Below are 22,207 nucleotides of genomic sequence, written 5' to 3'. Positions count from 1 at the left end.
TTATTTATTTATTTATTTATTTATTTATTTATTTATTTATTTATTTAGGGGTGGTGTGGGGTGGGGGGGACAGGAAGAGAATCCTGAAACAGACTCACCACTGAGTGTGGAGCCCAACTCAGAGCTTCATCCCAGGGATCATGAGATCATGACCTGAGCTGAAATCAAGAGTCGACTGCTTAACCAACTGAGCCACTCAGGAACCCAACACAAACATCCTTTTAAATTTGGCACCTGATCTTTCTCTTAATGTGGATACAACAAAAGAATGAGTTTTTCCTGTGATCCTAGAAAGTTCCAAAGAAGTTCCTAATAGTCACTGGTAGATGTTTGTTTTTTTGGTTCTTCTTCCCTAAACATTTAATCAAGTGACCAGGAAGAAATTTCACTTCTAAAGCCAACTCTTAGCCACCATATATGATTAGAAGCTGACTCCCTCTTGCTGAAGAGCTTATGAGAAAAACAAGTGGACTTTGGCCTTAAGACACAATGCTCTGTGTTAGCCACTCAAGTCCTCCTGGGCTCTGGAAATCCTCCTCATCTTGAACTGGGACTTCATCAGATAGCAAATTCTGTCTGACTACTCATGTGTAGGCCAGGTCTAGTAGGAACCTGCCAGAGTGTTACATTGCTGCGTCTCCAAATAAACATCCACCTCATGTGTTAGAAGCTAAAGTTTGCCCTCAAAGCAAGAGGAGAATTTTAAAATTACCAGATACTAACTTGAGGGTTCTAACAAAAAGATAAATCCATAATTTGCATGCAGACCCCTGAATATGTTTATCTCACTGTTCTTGGTAATGTCTTTTTACTATTTACTAACATGCCACATTCTCAAAGTAATCATTCAGGATCTCCATTGGATGCTTGACATATGCTGATAAGTTTAGCATAATAGCTGGTCTGGTGGTTCTAAATACCAAACAGGGGATCCTCAGAAGGAAGCTATCTACTGTAACCAGGAGTCACCAGTTATCATTTCTCAGAAGTATATTTATTTGGAATAAGCTTAAATCATCACTTTCTTCTTTTCTTTTTTTTTAAGTAGGCTCCACGCCCAGTATGGAGTCCACTGTGGGGCCTGAACTCACAACCCTGAGATCAAGACCTGAGCTGAGATCAAGTGTCAGATGTTTAACCAACTGAACCACCCAGACACTCCTCACTTTCTTCTTTTTTTAATTATTATCATTTTTTTTGGTAAAAAATACAGAACATAAAATTTATCATCTTATTATTTTTAAGTGTACAGTTCATTAGTGTTAAGTATAATCATATTGTTTTTCAACCAATCTCCAGAAATTTCCATCTTGCAAAACTGAAACTCTATACCCATTAATCAATTACTCCCCATTCTCCTTTTTTCCCAGCCCCTGACAACCACCATTTTACTTTCTGTTTCTATGAATTTGACTACTCTTGATAACTTATATATGTGGAATCATATAGTATTTGTCTTTTTGTGACTGGTTTGTTTCATACTATGCTATGTCCTTAAGGTCCATCTATGTTTTAACATGTGTCAGAATTCCATTCCTTTCTAAGGCTAGCATTCTATTCTATGTATATACCACATGTTGTTTATCTAGTCATCCATTGAGACCCTTGGATTGCTTCTACTCTTGGCCATTGTGAATAGGGCTCCCATGAACATGGGTGTGCACATATCTCTTTGAGATCCTGTTTTCCATTTGTTGGATATATACCCAGAAGCAGGATTATTGGATCATATGGTAGTTCTATTTTTAATTTTTTAAGGACTTGTCATACTGTTTTCCATAGGGGTTGTACCAGTTTACATTCCCACCAACAGTGCATAAGGATTCCAATTTCTCCATATCCTCAGGAATCCTTCATTTCTTTCTTTCCTTCTTAATATAGTAGCCATCCTAATGGTGTGAGGTGATAGCTCATTGTGGTTTTGATTTATATTTCCTTAAGTATTAGTGATGTTAAGTGTCTTTTCATATGCTTGTTGACCATTGGTATATCATCTTTGGAACAATGCTAAAGATGGACTTGAGTAAGTTCTCTGCCCAGTTTTTAATCAAATTATTTGTTTTTTTGTTGTTGAGTGTCCCTTGCTTCTCATGAATACTTCTTTTATATATGAGGAAAGCAAAGCAGGAGGGATTTCAAAACACACATCACTAAGGATATTTCTGGGTTAGAGTTATTTGCATATAATTCCAATTATTATCAGCATAACTGCAAAAATCAGACAAATCACCCTCCCTTCATTTATTGTCTCCAAAACAACCATAAGAGGGAAGGTGAAAGCACATCTGCCTGTTTTCTGAGGAAGCCAGACCTTGTGCAGGTAAAACTTCAGTTTGAGTCTTATTTGGGGCTCTTTGCTAATTCACTGCTTTTTCCTTCAGGCCCTGATGTTTTGACCTACTTGCTTCTCTTTCCTCACTCTCATCCTTTACTTTCCCACATGGGTTCTTCGAACCCAAGTTTGTGCCTGCAGGTTAGAAGAGGAGACTGACTCTCCAGTTTTTCCCAACCAGTTCTCTCTGAAGCAAACATACTGTCTTATGTCTCAGAAAAGTTCTTCTTTTTAAATTTAACATGAGATAATATTCTGGGGTAAGTCAAACTGAGATAATTGTAGAAACTTGACACAGTACTAGAGATGTCTGCTCTAAGGTCAGTATTCTCAAGGCTCTCTTCTTAGACACCGTGGTGTGGTATGGGGAATTTCTAAGATGTGTGTGAGAAACCCGACAAACCCTATCTGCTGTGGCTGGCACTTTTTCAAGGTGGCAAGGTACTAACTGGCTTATCTTTGAGAAGTGATCTTAAGCTAATCCTCTCTGTCTCAGGAACATCCCCCCACACCCAATACTGAGGATATCTGAATCTTGGATTCATTTACAAACTGGTGATTGTAGCAGAATCAACATGAGTTTGCTCTTTGGTGAGTTACAAAAACTGCACCAGATGAGTTGTCTCACAAAGAAAATTTCTTTTGCAGCAAATAAGGAGGTCACTGGATAGGCCTCCAAAGCTGTGACTCCCCAAGAGCAGGTGAATGGGTACCTTTTGTTTAGGGTTAGGATGAGTATTTAGGGAGCAAAGCCTTGTCATCATATGCAGAAGCAGGCATTAGGTCATGCATGCACCTTAAGGAAACACGCCTATATATAGGATACATTGTATGTTATGTAAATGAGGCTGGGGCTCCTCCTTGGGCAGAGATTTTAGTAGTATAACGGCATAAAGATAGTTGCCAGTCATTGCAGGGGTTCATGGAATGTCCATGCATGCAGGCACGAGTCAGGGGTTTAGCTCAAAGGGTCTGGGTGGTCTGGGATGATGGGAGGTCTTGTTAGGGCAGTCCATCACCTGAGGGGTGGTTTCGGGTTTCATTTGCCTGAGTTAAAGAGGTAAGTCAGAAGGAAGAGTTAAGGACAAATGCAAGACAAAGGTTAGTGAGTATAAGCAGGTGGGCAGTAAAAGTCAGGTCTTGGGGTGTAGCCGGTGACATAATGAGCACACACTCTATGTGAGAAACTACACTAAGTGCCGGAGATTCAAAAAGAGTAAGTCACCATGACAGCTGCCTGGTCCCCAAACTAAATTCATTTTGTCCTTAGAACTCCCTGAACTGGGACATCTGGGTGGCTCAGTTGGTTAAGTATCTACCTTCACCTCAGGTCATGGTCCCAGGGTCCTGGGATCGAGTCCTACATCAGGCTTCTTGCTCAGTGGGGAGCCTGCTTCTCCCACTGCCTGCCACTCCCCCTGCTTGTGCTCTCTTTCTCTCTGACAAATAAATAAATAAAAATCTTAAAAAAAAAAAAAAGAAAAAAAGAACTCCCTGAACTGACTTGGCAATTATTTCTTGATGTCTAAATGGCTCTTACCTCTGGACCTCCTCACTTTTCATACCTTGATGTGCTCTATTCCTGGGCAGCTTCACTATAGGTGGGTCTTGCCTTTCTCCAATATTCATAAATTGTTGCTTGGATTTTATTTCACTACAATCTCTGTGGTATCCTGGAATTCTGACTGCTTTAATCAACTTTCACAAGTTTCAATACCCATCTCTTCTTATTTCAAAGCTCTATCCTTGTTGGGGCTCCAGCTGAGTTCTTATTTCAGATCTGAGGGGCACCCCAGATCTCAGCTCATGATAAGAACAGAAATGGTAGACTTCTGAGTCCAGAGAAAAAATATGCACTTTTTGGCTCAGGTTGCATCCCTGTGTTTCCATGGACTCAACCCAAGAGATCAACTCTCCACCTTGTCACTCCTATTCAGTCTTCTAGAATTATCCTCAGAGGTTGAAGAAGACAGGATACAATAAACCAACAACAAACAAACAGACAAAAAAATACTAACAAAGAGAAATAGGGTTTAAATTCTCAAAAATATTTTCTATTTGTCCTAAAAAATGTATTATCATCCCTAAATCCTAAACCAAGCAAACATAGCTGTAAGTCTCCACCCTACTGGTGGCTGAAGGATAAAAATAAAAACCAAACTTCATTCAGAGATGATGTTTGACTCCAGAAATAATAGTTAGCTATTCTTCACTTCTCCTGACAATAAAGTATCATATTTTAATATGTAGCATAAACATTTTGGAATCCTTAACAGGAAAGTTTCTGGGCACTGGAGCATTATGAAGTTTCCAACATTGTTTAAACTTTTCAGTTATTGAGAGATGATTTAAGTGTAGTTTCATCCAGAAATAGGTTGGTTCCCTACTCAAAATTTCATGTAACACGTGCTAACTGGTTAGTAGCCATTGGATTCCATTTGCTTGACTCCTTGATTTTGCACTGTTGGGGTTTTAGGAATGGATTTTTTAATTGCTTGCTATAGCTCAATATTTTCTTCCCATTCAGACAGGTTACCTAGCCAGAGGTGGTTCTCAGCCATGTTGATGATGAACCTGATTTAATGAAAATTAATCTTTTACTCCTTGGAGCTCTAGGCTGGACCAGAAGTAAAAACTATGGAGGAATCTGAGAATAAAGCATCTTAGCAGCAGTCAGCTACCTCAGGGAAAAGAGTAATGGATACTATTCACTTAGTATCCCATTGGTGTCATTTCCAGGACGTGTGCTTGCTTCTGGACTGCGTGTCTGGGGCAGTCAAAAAAATGGATGGACATTGATATAGAGTATGGCCTCGTTAAATGGCTCTTCTTTGTTTATTTCTGGTTTCTTCAGAACTGTTTATTCTTAGCTCGTTTTTCTTAAATAATGACTTGGAATGCATGAGTTCAACTGTGTTTACTTGCTACTATAAATTCAGGAAATTGTATCTATTTTTCCCTAATTGACAATAGCAAGGAAGGAAAAACTATGGTCTTCACTGTCTGTGTGAGTTCAAGTTTAGCATGTCTTTTTCCCCCATTTCTTCTTCCCTGTCCCTTGACCAGTTCTCTTGTCTCATTGCCATTAAAACTTTTAATTACCCAATCTCATGCACATGAACAATTTGGACCCCAAATCCTAGGTGATGGCAATGACATCCATATTGACATTGAACTGTGATACCATCTTTCAAAAAATATTTTTTATTTGCACAATATTCTTTTTTTTAATTTTAAAGATTTTGATTTATTTATTTGACAGAGAGAGAGAGCACAAGCAGGGGGAGTGGCAGGCAGAGGGAGAAGCAGGCTCCCTGTGGAGCTCCATCCCAGGACCCCGGGATCATGACCTGAGCTGAAGGCAGCTGCTTAACAGAATAAGCCACCCAGGTGCCCCTATTTGCACAATATTCTAACAATGCATATTTATAATTCACTCTTTATATAACTGGCTTAATTTATACTTGTTAATTTTTTTCTACTATATTTTCCCATTCTTGAATTAGTTGATAATTATTTCAGTTGGCTAAAATATACATTTTTCCAAGAAGGGTCCAGGAGGGGGCATACTTCATGCACCTTCCAAAAGGAAATTCTAGTTTTTATATTCATTTGCATATGAATAACAACTTGGAAGTCTTGAAATAGACAATATTTGGTAGTGAAGAAAGGAGGTCTAAGGCCGGCCAGTCTAATCATAATTGGATATCCATGATTTTTTTTCTTTTTTGTCTTAGATTGAAAATTGTTACCAATTCATTTATTTTAAATGGTAGTTTGTGAGCTGTTGTACTCTGCACTTTATTGGAAAAAGGTTCTTCTATTAATTTGGTAATCCTATGAAACATTATGTCTATTTCCAGGATCAAATTCATCTGTCACCTTCTCTCCCTCCCTGTTTTTTCCTTTAAATTCCTTTAAATCCCTCAAATCATCAAAACTTCCTAGATAAAGTAACTTCATAATATTTTTAATGTAGAATTCCTGTTTCTTTTAAATTTTCATTTGAATTTCTCTGATCTCAGATATTTTTCTTTCTTTCTTTTTTTTTATTTGAGAGAGAGGATGAGAGGAGAGAAAGAGCACATGAGAGGGGGGAGGGTCAGAGGGAGAAGCAGACTCCCTGCTGAGCAGGGAGCCCGATGCAGGACTCAATCCTGGGACTCCAGGATCATGACCTGAGCCGAAGGCAGTCGCTTAACCAACTGAGCCACCCAGGCACCCCTGGTCTCAGATATCTTTCTTTTCAAAATGAATGCTTCTTAATTTTCTTGGTCGGAGGACTACTCAGCAATTTTCTAATTTTTCTCCTGTTTCTTAGAGTGAATCTATTTTAGAGGGACTAATTTACTGTGAATCTTCATAATGTTCCCATCCTTTGACTTGCAGTATCTCCTCATAGGCATAATACACTTGCTTTGTTTGCTTCCCTACTATGGAGATCTATGACTATCTCATGAGACCATCTCATCTCATGCCCCTTCTCCCTGAAAGTCCCCTCTGATTGTCTCTCCCTCTACAGTGGTGGCACTCACATGTGTCACTGCAGACTCTGTGTTTTGCCATCTATACATGAGTTCCTGAATTGAGGGGCCACTGTTACTGAGGCAAGAATAAGTAAGAGTCGAGAATGTGTCGGAAATTGCTTGGTTGATCTCTGCAGATCCAAATGAGGTAGAAGAAACCCGAGAATCTGTTTCCTGATCATTGTGACTGACAAACAGAGGAGAGCATGTCTGCAATGACATTTTTGCTTCCTATCATCATCTCTACTATATCCCTTGGTTTCTTTCACAGGAGGTAGATTCATGAAGAAAATAGAATATATTGATTATTAAGGAAGTTCTTTCTAAAATTCAACACCTGTAGGTAATTTTAGAAAGGCCCCAGTAGGTTTTCATGTGCCAAATTATCCCCATTATTCTCTATTATGGATTTAATTATGTCTCCCCAAAATATACATTGAGATACTAAGTCCTGCCACCTGTGGATGTAACTTATTTTAAAATAGGGTCTTTGTAGGGGTGCCTGGGTGGCTCAGTTGTTAAGCGTCTGCCTTCAGCTCGGGTCATGGTCCCGGGGTCCTGGGATCGAGCCCCGCATCGGGCTCCCTGCTCGGCCGGGAGCCTGCTTCTCCCTCTCCCACTCTCCCTGCTTGTGTTCCCTCTCTAGCTGTCTCTCTCTCTCTCTCTGTCAAATAAATAAAATAAAATCTTAAAAAAAAAATAGGGTCTTTGTAGATGTAATCAAGTTAAGATGAATTATCCTAATCCTGAATTAGGTGTGGCCTAATCCAATGACTAGTGTCCTTATAAGAAGAGGGAATTTTGTACACAGAGACACAGGGAGAAGGCCATGTAAAGACAGAGGCAGAGGTTAGAGTGATGTCTACAAGCCAAAGAACGCTAAGAAGTGCCAGCAACTTTCAGAAACTAGAAGAAGCAAAGAACGATTCTTTCCTAGTGTCTTTATAGGGAACACAGCTCACCAACACCTTGAGTTTGGATTTCTAGCCTCCAGAATTGTAAGAGAATACATTTCTGTTGTTTTAAGCCACCTAGTTAATTCTTGCTTTCTCCTAGATCACTCGCCTAGGTAAGGCCAGGCACCATGTCATGAGGCGGTCTTGTGCATAGTTTCTTATGGCCAGGGACTGAGACCTGCCAACAGCCACTTGAGTAGGCTCAAAACTGCCTTACCTGCAACATTAGAGCCTTCGGATGAGGTCACAGCTCAGGCCACCTTATCTGCAACCTCATGAGAAACACGGAACCAGAGGTCCCCAGCTGAACACATCTGAATCACTGGCCCATAGAAACTGTGCAATAATAGTGTTTGTTGTTGAAAGCCATTAAGTTTGGGGGTAATTTATCATGCAACAATATCTAACTAATATATCTAGGTACTTCTAACTGCCTTCACTTACTCATCTATTTCTATTACATAGGCCTGGAATGAAATCAGTAGCATATGAGTCTTCATTCATTCATTCATTCATTTACTCTACTTTGTCTTGCCAATTATACTCTTTACTGTATCTATAGCAAAGAACAGGTCCCAACCCTTATGGTGCTTAGGGTCAACTTACTCCATTTACTATAAAGCTTAATAGGCACCTCTGCTGAGGAAAAAAAAATGAATGAATAAAGAAAGAAAGGAAACAACAGAACTTGATATTTGAGTGCCAATTGTGCTAAGTACGGTTTTAGGCATTTTCATATATTTCATTCTATTGATACAACTCTGAGTTTTAAAAGGAATTGTCATTCCTTCTTTGTATATAAGGAACCTGTGGGTCATAAAGTTGTAGTTGCTTTACAAGTTTCCACAGCTGATAAATGGTGGATCTATAAGCCAAATCAGCCATTTTACTTATTTGTACATCACTCATTTGTAAAAGTACTACTAAATTAAAATCCTACATTTTTGTTAATAATGTGAATGCTAACTAGCATTTTCTGAGCATGTACTATGTAACAGATATAGAGTTAGAAATTATGCACACAGTATTTCACAAACAGATTATTTTTATAAAACTGGCATGGCAAGGCTGAGATAAGGGAAATCACATAGTATATAGACATAATTCTAGCAAAAAGTGATTGTGCCAAGTTAGCAAATGTTTTCAGAAAGGACAATGCAGTCAAATCCCGTCCATTTGTGTATATTATCAATATGTTATAAACTTAGATATTCACTAAAATAAAAATAACCTGAAGAATGACCTACATGACACTGCGCCAGAGGAATCAAGAGGAATTTATTAAACAAAACTGAAAGTAGCAACAATCTTCATATAATTCTGAAAAGTCTCTCTCTGAGATGGTAGAGAGGAAGTGAGTTTGATGAGAATTATATTCTTCCCCCATATCTTGCTTTTATTAAAATGAGTTTCCATGGTGCCCATGTGCCCATACGCATGGTTTTGATTCACTCCTTGTAATTTTCTGCATTTCCACAATAAGCTATTAAGTTGATAATCATAGAAATAGAACTTAAAAGAAAATTAAAATGGACTCAGGCATTTCTTTTTGTTTTATTGATTTTTCCATCACCAAAATTTCTAGTGAAAATGAAACAGGTGGTTCCACATTGTCCTCTGAGTTACTACAGTTCATTGATTCTAGGACAAGGGCCTTTCTCCATTCTAACATCTCTCAATTTGGAATGCATATTACAATAAATGTCATGGCATAGTAAATTGGCAACATTTATTTTCCTTCTCAGTGGTGCATAAAGAAATGGTATGTCTTAAAACTGCTGGCATCTTAGAACTGATAAAATTTGAGAAACTTGTACCAACCTTACCCTCCTTTAGGGAAATTCCTTGCATATATAAACTCTGCTATTTACCACTTACTCCAACCAGAGCTGAATTGGCCTATGAGAACACCAGACCAAGGTTTAAGCCCATTAATAAAGTGATCTAAAATGTGCACAGCCTTGCTCAAAATAATGATCTTAGAAAATCATAATATCTTTCCCACTTAGTTAAAAATCAGTTGTCATCGAAGCTAACGTTTATCTGGTATGCACCACTACGTCCCTACCACTTGCCTAGGACTAGAGTCCCTTCTGACTTGTGTCCATAGCGGCTAGTTGGGGAGTATTTCGAAATGTCGCTCCTTGGGTGGTGCTAGATATTGTCTATTGCATATTCTATCTGTTTTCTCCCACTTGCACGCCCCTTCTCCCTGAAAGTCCCTTCTGATTGTCTCTCCCTCTACAGTGGTGGCACTCACATGTGTCGCTGCAGACTCCGTGTTTTGCCATCTATACCTGAGTTCCCGAATTGAGGGGCCACTGTTACTGAGGCAACAGCTTCCTGCAGTGTCCAGACCTCTGGGCGACCCAGCAGCAGCCCCCTAGCATCTGCCCCAACAGCCTTTCCAGTGACCTTGTGAGTACCTATTTTCCGAACCGACAGAGCTTTCTGCTTGACTATCTGGAGTATGTATTAGTGTCCTGTGGCTACTGTAACAAATTACCACAGACTCCATGGCTTGAAATCACACAGTGTATTCTCTCACTGGATTTCTGGTTGCTAGAAATCCAAGATCAAGGTCTGGGCGAGAATCTGTTCCTGCGTCTTCGCCTTCCGGTTGCTGCTGGCTTCACTCCCATTTCTACCTTGTCCGCCCATCATCTGCCCTTGTGTGTGCATATCAACTCCTTCTGCCTTCCTCTCACAAGGACACTCGAGATGGCCCACCCTGACAATCCAGGGTCATCTACTCAGGTAAAAGTTTTTAATTTAATATCTCTTTTCAAATAAGCTAATTTTCACAGGTTCCAGGGGTTACGATGTGGACACATTTTGAGGAGCATTCTTAGCCTTCCATAAGCCCTCTCTGCTTCCTAAATTAAATCCTGATTGCTAGCATCTGTATTAGTTTCCTTGGAATGCCGTAACAAAGTCCCACAAAATGGGTGGCTTAAAATCACAGAAGCTCATTCTCTCAGTTTTGAAGGCTGGAAATCTGAAAGCAAGATGTCAGCAGGGCCGCACTTCCTCCAAAGATTTCCTTGATTCTCGCAGCTTCTTGTGGCTGCCGGCAATCCTTGGTGCTCCTTGGCTCGTGGCTTGAGGCCAGGGAGAGAATCTCTGCCTCTCTGCCCTCCATGGCTATCTTCCCTCTCTCAATGCTTATGTGTAAATTTCTCTCTTCTTAAATGGACACTATTCATTGGATTAGGGCCCACCTTAATCCAGTCTGATCTCATTTTAACTTGATACCCTATTTCCAAAGAAGGTCATGTTCACAGGTCTGGGTGGACATCAATTTTGGAAGGACGCTATTCAACACAGCACAGACTTACAAATGCATGTGGCCTTAGGAGTTGGGGCAAACATTATATGCTATGGCAAATGTGTGGAATCTGTGCAAAATAAGAAAAGAATGGCCGTGATCTCTTTCAAATATCATGAAGCATGGTCGCACTTCATTTCACATCTTTAAATTCCTGTGAGATTCTGGGGACCCTCAGACAAACTGGATTCAAAGGCTGGTTCTGCCACTTACTGGCTGTGTGAGCTTGGTCATGTTATTAATCTGATCGTGCCTCTGCTACTTCATCTCTAAAATGGGTATAACAATAGTACTTGCTTCAGGGAGTTGTTGTGAGGAGTAAGTGAATGCATGTTTTAAGCACTGTTATCAGATAGTAAGTATCTGAAAATTATTAAAGGAAAACCTCATTAGGGGACTGGGAATGCTAGAAAGGAGATTGGTTGAGGGAGCCATACCACTCAATGTCAATTACAGGAAGAATTGTCAATTACAGAGACCTAAAGAAGAATATCAACAGGAAAGAATCATCAGTTACAAGCCCCAACAGGGAATGATGTACATTGCCTTACCTGCAAGAAATTAACCACTCCTGCAACCCAGCCAGTGAGAAACTGTCATCACCCTGAACCCTTGCTTCTGTCCAGTCGACTTTTGTTCAAAACACCTGCCCCACCCCTTTGGGGTGCCTGAGTGGCTCAGAGTTGAGCAATGGATTCTTGATCTCAGTTCGGGTCTTGATTTCAGTGTCTCGAGTTTAAGTCCTGTGTTGGCTCCATGTTAAGTGTGGAGCCTACTTAAAAACAAAAACAAAGCAAACAAACAAACAAAAAACTGCCCCCAACTTCCTCCTTCTAAACCATAAAGTAATGTTCCTCTTTTGTTTGTTGGATGTGCTTACGGTTTTGCTATAGCTTGGATGGCCAGGATTGCAATTTTCTAGTATTCTCAAGTAAACCCATTTTTGCTAGTAAAATAACTGGCAGTTTTATTTTTTTTTTAAAGATTTTATTTATTTGTTCATTTGACAGAGAGACACAGCAAGAGAGGGAACACAAGCAGGGGGAGTGGGAGAGGGAGAAGCAGGCTTCCCACAGAGCAGGGAGCCTGATGCGGGGCTCGATCCCAGGACCCTGGGATCATGACCTGAGCCGAAGGCAGACACTCAATGCTGAGCCACCCAGACGCCCCTGGAAGTTTTATTTTTAAGGTTAACATATCCAATAAATGTTAGCAACTTTCACTGTTGCTATTCTCCCCTCTCTTTAAAACTACTTAATTTGGTCTCTCTCCTTGTAGTAAAAGAAACACCGAGTAAATCACTGATGGAGATTGCCAACCCCATAGTCGCTCAAGAAGCATAGAATTCAAAGTTTTGAATTATAACATATAATCCCTTTGTTACTGAGAATGAGTTTAGATTTCAATGCTGAAAATAGCAAAGGGTGGTATGTGTGTGTTAACATGTGTCTCTGGGTCTGTTTATTTTAGGCAAAGGCTCAGTGTGGGACTTTGGAGGCTCTGGACATTACAGGAAGGCATGTGGTTCAGTTAAGATAGCTCAGTGATGAAAGGAGCTTGGGAGATTGGGGGCACAGAGCTTAAAGACCCCATGCTGCCCAATAGTACATCAATATTTAATATTTATATAACTTCTTTCTTGAAAAAGAAAACATCTTCACCTCTCCCCTGGAGACATCAGTGAGACAATCTAATCTTGTAGGAGCCAAGAGCAGCTACCCCCAAACCTGCCTTTTTAGCATGTAGATTATTTAAAAATCAAACTTACTGGTCCCTGGGTGGCTCAGTTAGTTAAGCGTCTGCCTTCAGCTCAGGTCGTGATCCCGGGGTTCTGGGATCAAGCCCTACGTCGGGCTCCCTGCTTAGCGGAGAACCTGCTTCTCCCACTGCCCCCACCCTCCCAGCTTGTGCTCTCTCTCTGTCTCTCTTTCTCTCAAATACATAAATAAAATCTTTAAAATAAAATAAAAGTTACATAAGAAACAGCGGGTGCAAGGACACCTAGACCCTCCCTTGTCCCCCTGAAAACAGGAAACAAATCTCCTACGTGAACAATACTATCCCTGTGTTAAGAAATAAAAAGACATCCTTATCACCAGAGACAGGGACTTTAAAGCCTAGAAAGTTGTGGAAATATACCTTGTTTTTTGTTTTCTGGTCTACTACCTCAGCCTAAATTCTGCTTAGAATTCCCTGCTAATTAAGGCTCTCAAATAACTGTTTTATCGATCCTGTCAGTTTCTCACAAATCTATTGTCTCATTGTCTAAAATGTATAAAAACTGCCTGCCTTTGTCATTTCTTTAGGTCTCAATTTCATTATTGGGTCTCCTTGTTCCTGTAATAAAACTGGGATTTTTTGTCCTGTCTTATGTTTGTTTGTTTGTTTGTTTGTTTGTTTATTTATTTATTTATTTATTTATTTATTTATTTATTTATTATTTTAAAGATTAATATGTGAGAGACAGAAAGAGGGAGGGAGGGGCACAGGGAGAGGGAGAGAGAGAATCCTCAAGCCCTGCTGAACCTGGAACCCAACATATGGCTCGATCTCATGACCCTGAGATCATGACCTGAGCCAAAACCAAGAGTCAGACGCTCAACTGACTGAGCCACCCAGGCACTCCTGTCTCATGTCAATTTAATTCTTAGTCCAGCTGGACAATCTTGTGGGTAGAGGAAGAATTTTTCCCTTCCTTACAATCTCAGCACTGTCACACTGATTGCGGCCATATCTTGGTTTAAAAAAAAAAAAAGAAAAAAGTCCAACACATAATGAATTTCATCTCTATCAACCAGGAGAGTTAAAGAGGCACATTTCGTTAAGATTTTCTTCAATCATTTGGCAAAACAAGAAGGATTTCCTGGGATTAAAGCTCTCCCCCCTTTTTTCTTTGTGGCAGCTAAAAGTGGAGGTGTCCTTCCTCACCCTCCTTGTTCAAGTGAGGAAAATACAGTAGTGAAGGCACTTACCAGGCTCCTTAGAAACTCTGGCAGGCTGTGGAACCACTTTAGCTTCTAAGAAAGAAAACAAAAAGTATCTTTTGAGAACTGAGGGATTGTCAGATTGTAAGCTATTTGTCTGGCTGAAGTAAGGAACATTCACTGAGAATAAGGGCATTCTATCCCCTAAAAGTAGTCTTCCTGCTTCTTGAGTTGACCTTTAGACATGCCTACGGGACAGCATATCAATATTTTAAAAACTTCAGAATGTTTTCAACATTCCTTCCCACCTCTGAAAAATAGCCTTGCCAAGCCCTTTTAAAACACAAAGTTCTTTTTGTACCAAATAAGTCTTTAAAACTAAGCACTTTGGGTTAAAATTTAAAGTTTGGCAAAGAAAAGTCTTGTGGAGAATATTTTTAAATCCCCCTTCCCTCCCTCCACGGAAATGTGAGCCTCCACAGATAGGACCTGACCAGCCTCGCCATGTAGAGGGCAGAATCAAGGGGCTGGGATGTCATCAAAAGGTCTTTAGTTTGTCACCTAAAGATTTTTGAAGTTTAGTAACTCTCAGAGTTATCTCAGTGTAGAGAGAATAGACCACCAACTGAGACCACAGCTGACTCATTCCAGAAAAGCAAGACACTCATGATTAACAGAACTTGAACCCTCTCCAGGGTTAATACTCTGGCCACAACTAACTCCAGAGAAGCTGAGAACCTCCCTTCCATTTAGGGACTAATGATTAACGTTTTTGTAATCTTGTGTGCAGCTAAATATCCTCTCTCTCTCGCTCTCTCTCACACACACACACACCTATTTCCTTGCTCTTTGTTCTGCTGTGGAAGTCCTTATGCCATATTTTTCCCTAATGACTTATCTCCCACTGCTCTCTGCCCTTCAAAACATTCCACAAGGCCCTATAGAATACCCATTGCATGATGAACACACTCCCTTAACACCTCACATTCTTCACCAAATGTTCCTTTTAGTTTCTGATCTCAGCAGGAAACCCGCTTCTCTCTAGAAGATACCACATTCATTCTAGCCTCCCAAGTGGAAAAGGTTTTCTCCTTCCTATGGTATTTTCTAAGACAGGGTTTTCCATTGGATTCTTCATGTATCAAGTCTTCATTGCATAAAAAAGACTGGGTACAGGAAGAAACACTTGACAGCGCCATCCTGGGGAGGGGGGCACTCCTTTGATACCCATACAATCTATGTCACTCTGTGTCCATTTTCATTTTGAGCCTCTTATGATTTCCCATTCACTGAAGACTGGGGCTCAAGGTCTACAGTATTTCTTGGTACCCCAAGTACTGCTATCAACAGAGTGATGTCTGTGCCCACAAGGAAACTTCACACAACACAATGACTTGCTCAGGGTCCTTGATTCTTCATCTCCACTGGTCTTGTCAACTCAAGTTTAACCACAACCTTACTCCTCTCTCCCGCCCCTCAACAAGTGGGTTGGGAAGACACAGTGCATTTGGGAAAGCAGAAAAGGCTGAAAGTCTTCTCCCCTTGAGACTCAGAAGTGGAAAATGACCATGACCAGGATCTCTCTGTGTTTGGCATAGATCATGTACCCTTGTGCAAATTAACCTCCAGTGCTCATCTGTGAGATTCTAGAATTCCTGAGGGAAGCATGCAAAATAGGTCCTGGTCTACAACTGAGCAATAACTATGTTTTTCTTTTATTCCAGATTTGTTAGAAGAGATAGAACAGGAAGTAAACTGGGTGAGGAGCCCAGAGCAGGGGTGGAACCACTCGATGTAAGACAGTATAATTTACTAGCTGAGCACATAAGGTTCAGAGCTAACAGATGCGGGGGGTAAATCCCAGTGGTAAAATCCTATCCACATGCAATCTACTTTTTTAAAAGTTACTTAAGCTTCAGTCCCTTCTATAAAGTAGAGATAGTGGGACCCGCCTCAGGGAGTTATGCGTGAATGAGATGTTGTTTGTAAAGCATGCAGCATAGTGTCTGGAACACAAAATATCCTCCAGAAAGGGAGGTTTGATGGTGAGGATGAAGATGATCATGGTTTTCAGACCTTGGAAAAGTCTGTGGTTTTGTGAGCTCTATAACTGACTTGGGTTCCAACCTTGTCTTTGACATTAATTACTCGATTCGGTTACCTTCTTAGAGTTTCATATGCATCCTGTTTAAAATGGAGATAATGATGCCTCTGCAAGGAGATCTGTGTGGATTAAATAAAAAGTGCAGCATAGTGCATGGCTTAGTAGAGTTCAGTAGATATCTCTACCTTCCATCTCAAGCCCTCTGCCAACACCAAAACATACACAGCACTTCTATTTCAGACTGGTGATTGATGTGGAGTCATTGATATTGAGCCAAAATAAATATGCAAATACCTTCTGTAGGTGCAAGGGGAAGAGCATTATGTGAAAAGCATGGCTGTTGTTTATTTATGTTCATATGTTTCTCTAATTGTTACATAGGACCTCATCTATCACTTTGTACTTTTAAAGTCCTCAATAAAGTGACTCTGCAATTATTTTGTTTTCACATCAAGATTCACAACACTAGACATTTGTGGGTTTTTAATAATGAATTATATCTTGATGGATCAAATTCTAAATGCAGAAGTGTAGCTTTTATGCAGTAAGTGTGTTCCTGGGAAACTGTATGTGATTCTTTAGTAACAAATACTATCAAATTGTTTTAGAAGGCAAGAAATCATCCATTAACTTCTGTTTCCTATAATTCTGGGTTTTACATTTGAGTTTTCTTTAAAGTGAGGTTTGCTGTATTATATATTATTATTTTGTAGTTGATGTAAGATGCTTTTTATGTAAGAATTGGAAATAGCTTTTCTTCAAAGACAAGTGGCTTCCTCAGGTCATAAAAATGCGAAGAACTCAGCAAAAAATCTGCCCTAGCATCCATCCACTCAGGATTTATCTGCCTATAAACATTTGCTAATCTATTCTCTCTTCATAATTATTAATGTTATGCAAATATGCAAATATCAACCAATGCTGTTTGTTTATTCAAGTAGTCAAAATAAGTATAATGGGAAAACTGCAATATTTAAATTTTGTTCATTTTATTTAACAGAGTTCATGTTACATTTGAACCATCACCAGGAGTAAAAGGGTAAAAATGACAGCAGACTCGGGATTTGATAAATCTCATTTTATGGCTTAAATTAAGAATTAATTCATTTCTCTCTTGATAAATATGCAGAGAAGATTATGAAATGACACTTGATTTTCTCAAGTCTTAAAATCCACCTATTTTCTGATTATTTTGAATGAGGCGCTGAGGGGCTTATATTTTCAATCAATCTTCATTCCCATTGTTAACTTCCTTGCCAAAAAAAAAGAATGCATAAAACATGAGTTTCTTACTTACTAAATGTTCATCCCTACACTGTCAGCTACTTGATATTGGTTATTTGTGCCCCTTTCAGGTACCTGCATCACCAGAATGGTGTTCCGTGTTCTCACCTGAAACTATATAGTTATTGATCAGTTGTCACTCCTCACCTATGATAACGACTACAACCATCTTACCCTGGCAAAATTACACAGTAGAAGGTCTTCATTTTCCTTCTATTCAACATTCTTTGTTTTAGCTTTCCCGGCCATCATTTTAAATATCTTTTTTTATTATGTTATGTTAATCACCATACATTACATCATTAGTTTTTGATGTAGTGTTCCATGATGCATTGTTTGTGTATAACACCCAGGGCTCCATGCAGTACATGCCCTCCTTAATACTCATCACCAGGCTAACCCATCCCCCCAACCCCCTCCCCTCTAGAACCCTCAGTTTGTTTTTCAGAGTCCATAGTCTCTCATGATTCATCTCCCCCTCTGATTTCCCCCACTTCATTCTTCCCCTCCTGCTATCTTCTTCTTCTTCTTTTTTTTTTTTTTAAAGATTTTATTTATTTGACAGAGAGAGACACAGTGAGAGAGGGAACACAAGCAGGGGGAGTGGGAGAGGGAGAAGCAGGCTTCCCGTAGAGCAGGGAGCCCTATGTGGGGCTCGATCCCAGGACCCTGGGATCATGACCTGAGCCGAAGGCAGACGCTTAACAACTGAGCCACCCAGGCGCCCCCTTCTTCTTCTTTTTAACATATAATGTATTATTTGTTTCAGAGGTACAGGTCTGTGATTCAATAGTCTTACACAATTCATAGCTTTCACCATAGCATATACCCTCCCCAATGTCTATCACCCAGCCACCCCATCCCTCCCACCCCTTAAAGAAGCTGTTGAGAATTGAGGAATGTGGATTCTGTCTTCAATTATTTCATGAAACTTGTGTTGATTGTGTGTGATGTAATTTACTGGCCCAAAGCAAATTTTGGTAAAATTTCTTTTCCCTCTCTATCCTCAACAAGAATTATTTAAGTTCTTATAATGTGCCAGACAGTGGGCACATGGAGATTAATAAGATGGGATTCCAGCTTTCAAGTTTTGTTGTAGTTTTATAAACAAGACATGCGTAAATTACAGCACAGTATGATAAGTTCTAAAGCTAATATTTATCCAAAATATTAAGGCACCAAGGAAAAACAATTCACTAAAATGTTACTTGTAAGTAATATTTGGCTTGGATTTTAAAGGGTGTATAGGGATTTGTCAAGTGAAAGGTTAAAGAAAATGTGTCCAACTACCTATATTATTAAAAAAAATAAATAAATAAAACCTAGATAAACAGATTTATCAAGTGGAAACTGAAGTCACCTAAGAATCAGGGTTTGGAATCACTTTGAGTGGGATATAAATACTATTAAATCTCATGTTCCTTTGGATTTGTAGCATGTCTGTGTATCAGGGGATTCAAAGGTGAGATTGTCTTTTTATGAGCCTAAGTTGTTATGAATCATTGATTCCCTGGGATCTTGAAGATTAACATTTTCCACAAAATTGTTAACAATGACAAGAACCAGGTTGTTTATGTCCAAAAAATAATTGCCAGCATTTCTTCATGCATTTGGCCATTGATCAATGTTCACCAGACACCACCATGATGCTACAATACAGTCTACATTCCAGACAGAAGAGTGGTTGTGAAGGGGCCCCTGGCTGGCTCAGTCGTAGAGCATGAGACTCTTGATCTCAGGATTATGAGTGCAAACCCCACATTGGGCGTACAGATTACTTAAAAAATAAAATCTTAAAAAAAATGTTGTAGTGAAAAACAAGAAATGCTCTTCAACTGTGTTATTTATATAACATTGGTAAGCAACGTCAATATGTTGCAAAACCAAATGAATATCTAGAAAGCATGTCCATGTGCTTGAACAATGAGTCACATGGTGTACTTTGAATTAAAAGACAAATCTGAGAAAAAAAATAGTAATGTTAATTTAACAATACTAATAATTAACAGTTATAGAGCCTTTTCCATGTATCAGGACTATGTTAAGTGACTTATTTGGGTAATTTATCCTCACAATCTACATAGAAAATACTCTTGTTATTATATTTCAGTTTGCTAATAAGAAAACTAAAACCCTATGTAAACCAAAATTCAACGCATGCACTCTGACTCCACAGTTTGAGCTATCAATATCTCTGACCTAACTCTCCCACATGAGTTATATTCCTAGAAATTTTAGCATACTGTAAGTTTAATATGAATTAACAGCATAAGATAGGCACCAAAAGGAGCTAATATAACCATAGGTCATATTAATACTAGTAATAAATGCTGGGTTAGAAGATTGGGTTAATCCAGATGGGGTTACTCTCAGCCTTTCTGGGTAAGCAGGACTAAACATGAAGTATCCAAGTTCTTAGGGTCTCATTTTACAAAAGTGGAGCCTATAAAGTATGCTTAGTTTCTTAAATGTGACTCCTGAGGTAACACTGCTGATTTTATAAGTGGAGTATAGGTCACCTTCTCCAACACCACACTCAGGGACTAATCTGACACTGAGTCAATTGCGAGTGTGTCCAAGTGAATGCCAGTTATGTTATTTAGGATCTTCAGGCCATCTGGAGTGATTATTTTTCATGTGTCTGTATTTCCTGGTCACTGCAAGAAGTAGACGCTGTGCTCAGTCATTGCTTTTTTGTATTCTTGTGTCTACCCTGCTTTGCATTTCCTCTTCCTTGTCCCGTCCTCTTGCAGTGAGGACCTCCAGTGAACTCCCCTGCCAGAAATATTTCTAGTGCTCCAAAGCCTCTATTCCATACTAGCCAAACACTAAATTCAATTCTCAGATTCTCTCTCCTCATTGCTCAACCCAAATGAATTTCTACTTTTTTTTTTTTTTTAAGTAATCTCTATGCCCAACATGGGGCTCAAACCCATGATCCTGAAATCAAGATTTGCATGCTTTATGACAGAGCCAATCAGGTGCCTCCTTACCCAAATGAATTTCTAATTGAGATTTTAGGCAGAGTCCCAAGGAGGAAGAAGGACCATTCTCTGGTCATCTGGAGCCAGCTTTTCTAAAGTTGTCAATCCACTTTTAATTGCTTTTCTTCTTTTTCCAGGATGGAAAGCACAAATTCTTGAGGAAAAACTTTAATATTTTTATAACTATTAACCCATTATTGACATTGTGTCTCCCCATTAATACTGCTAGGTGGCACAGCAGTCACATTTATTTTCCTATTCAACAGTGGGCATTTGCTATTCAACAGTGGGCATTAGGATTTGCTATTCAACAATGGGCATTAGGAGCTAGAGGGGTTTGGAGGAAGTCAGAAGGCAGGTGGGAGATGCTGAGTAGGAAAGAGGTTACAACTCTTAGTGGGACTGTGGACTATAAGAGAGTGGGTCTTCAGTACTCAGGCAACAACTAGAACCTGAGATTTTGGAATCCTTGGTGTAAAACTAGGGGGAAAAAGGACCTTTTTATTCATTTTTAAAAAGATTTTATTTATTTTGAGAGACAGGAGAGGGGCAGAGGGAGAAGGAGAGAGAGAATCTCAAGCAGACTCTATGCTGAATACTGAGTCCCATGTGGGGCTTTTTTTTTTTTTTTTTTTAAGAATTTATTTATTTATCTGACAAGGAGAGACACAGTGAGAGAGGGAACACAAGCAGGGGGAGTGGGAGAGGGAGAAGCAGGCTTTCCGCTGAGCGGAGAGCCCGACGCAGGGCTCGATCCCAGGACTCTAGGATCATGACCTGAGCCGAAGGCAGACGCTTAACGACTGAGCCACCCAGGCGCCCCTCCCATGTGGGGCTCTATCTCATGGCCCTAAGATGGTGACCTGAACCAAAATCAAGAGTCAAACGCTTAACTGACTGAGCCACTGAGGCACCCCTGGACCTTTTTATTTAAAGCTAAAAGATGTTTGCTAAAATTGTTAGAGGGACTTCTTAAAGCTGAAAAGAAAGGGTGTTAATTAGGAACAAGAGGACATATGAAAGAATAAATCTCACTGGAAAAGTAAACATATAGTAAAGGCAGTGCATTAATTACTTATAAAGCTAGTATGAAGGTTAGAAGACAAAAGTAGTAAAAATAACTATGCTTATCATAATTAGATAAGGAATACACAAGATAAAAAAATGTATGTAAAAAGTGACATCAAAAATATAAAATGTAAGGAGAAGATTAAAATGTTGAGCATTGGAATGAGATTGAACTGAAGTTGTTATCAACTTAAAATAAACTGTTACAAATATGTTGTCATATGTAAGCCTCATGGTAACCACAAAGCAAAAGGCTATAGTAAATACACAAAAGATAAAGAGAAAGGATTAGAAGCCTATCACTAAAGAAAGTTATCAAACTACAAAGGAAGAAAGCAAGAGAAGAAAGAAACAGAAAGGAGCAACAAAAACAACTAGAAAACAGTGGGGCGCCTGGGTGGCTCAGTCGGTTGAGCATCCAACACTTGGTTTAAGCTCGGATCATGGTGTCAGGCTCATGGGGCAGGGCTTCATGCTCAGTGCAGAGTCTTCTCAGGATTCTCTCTCCCTCTCCTTCTCCTTCTGCCCCCCCTCTTTCTCTCTCTCAAAAATAAATAAATAATTTAAAAAAACCCAGAAAATAATTAACAAAATAGCAAATACACACCTATCAATAACTACTTTCAATATAAATGGACTAAATTCTTTAATCAAAAGACACAGAGTGGTTAATGGATAAAAAATCAAAATCTATCTATATG

Source organism: Mirounga leonina, unplaced genomic scaffold, assembly GCF_011800145.1.
Source record: "Mirounga leonina isolate KUSES-001 unplaced genomic scaffold, KU_Mleo_1.0 Mir_125, whole genome shotgun sequence".
In the NCBI taxonomy this organism is placed as follows: domain Eukaryota; kingdom Metazoa; phylum Chordata; class Mammalia; order Carnivora; family Phocidae; genus Mirounga; species Mirounga leonina.
The sequence above is the reverse complement of the archived record's forward strand: the minus strand, read 5'-3'. Positions refer to the sequence as shown.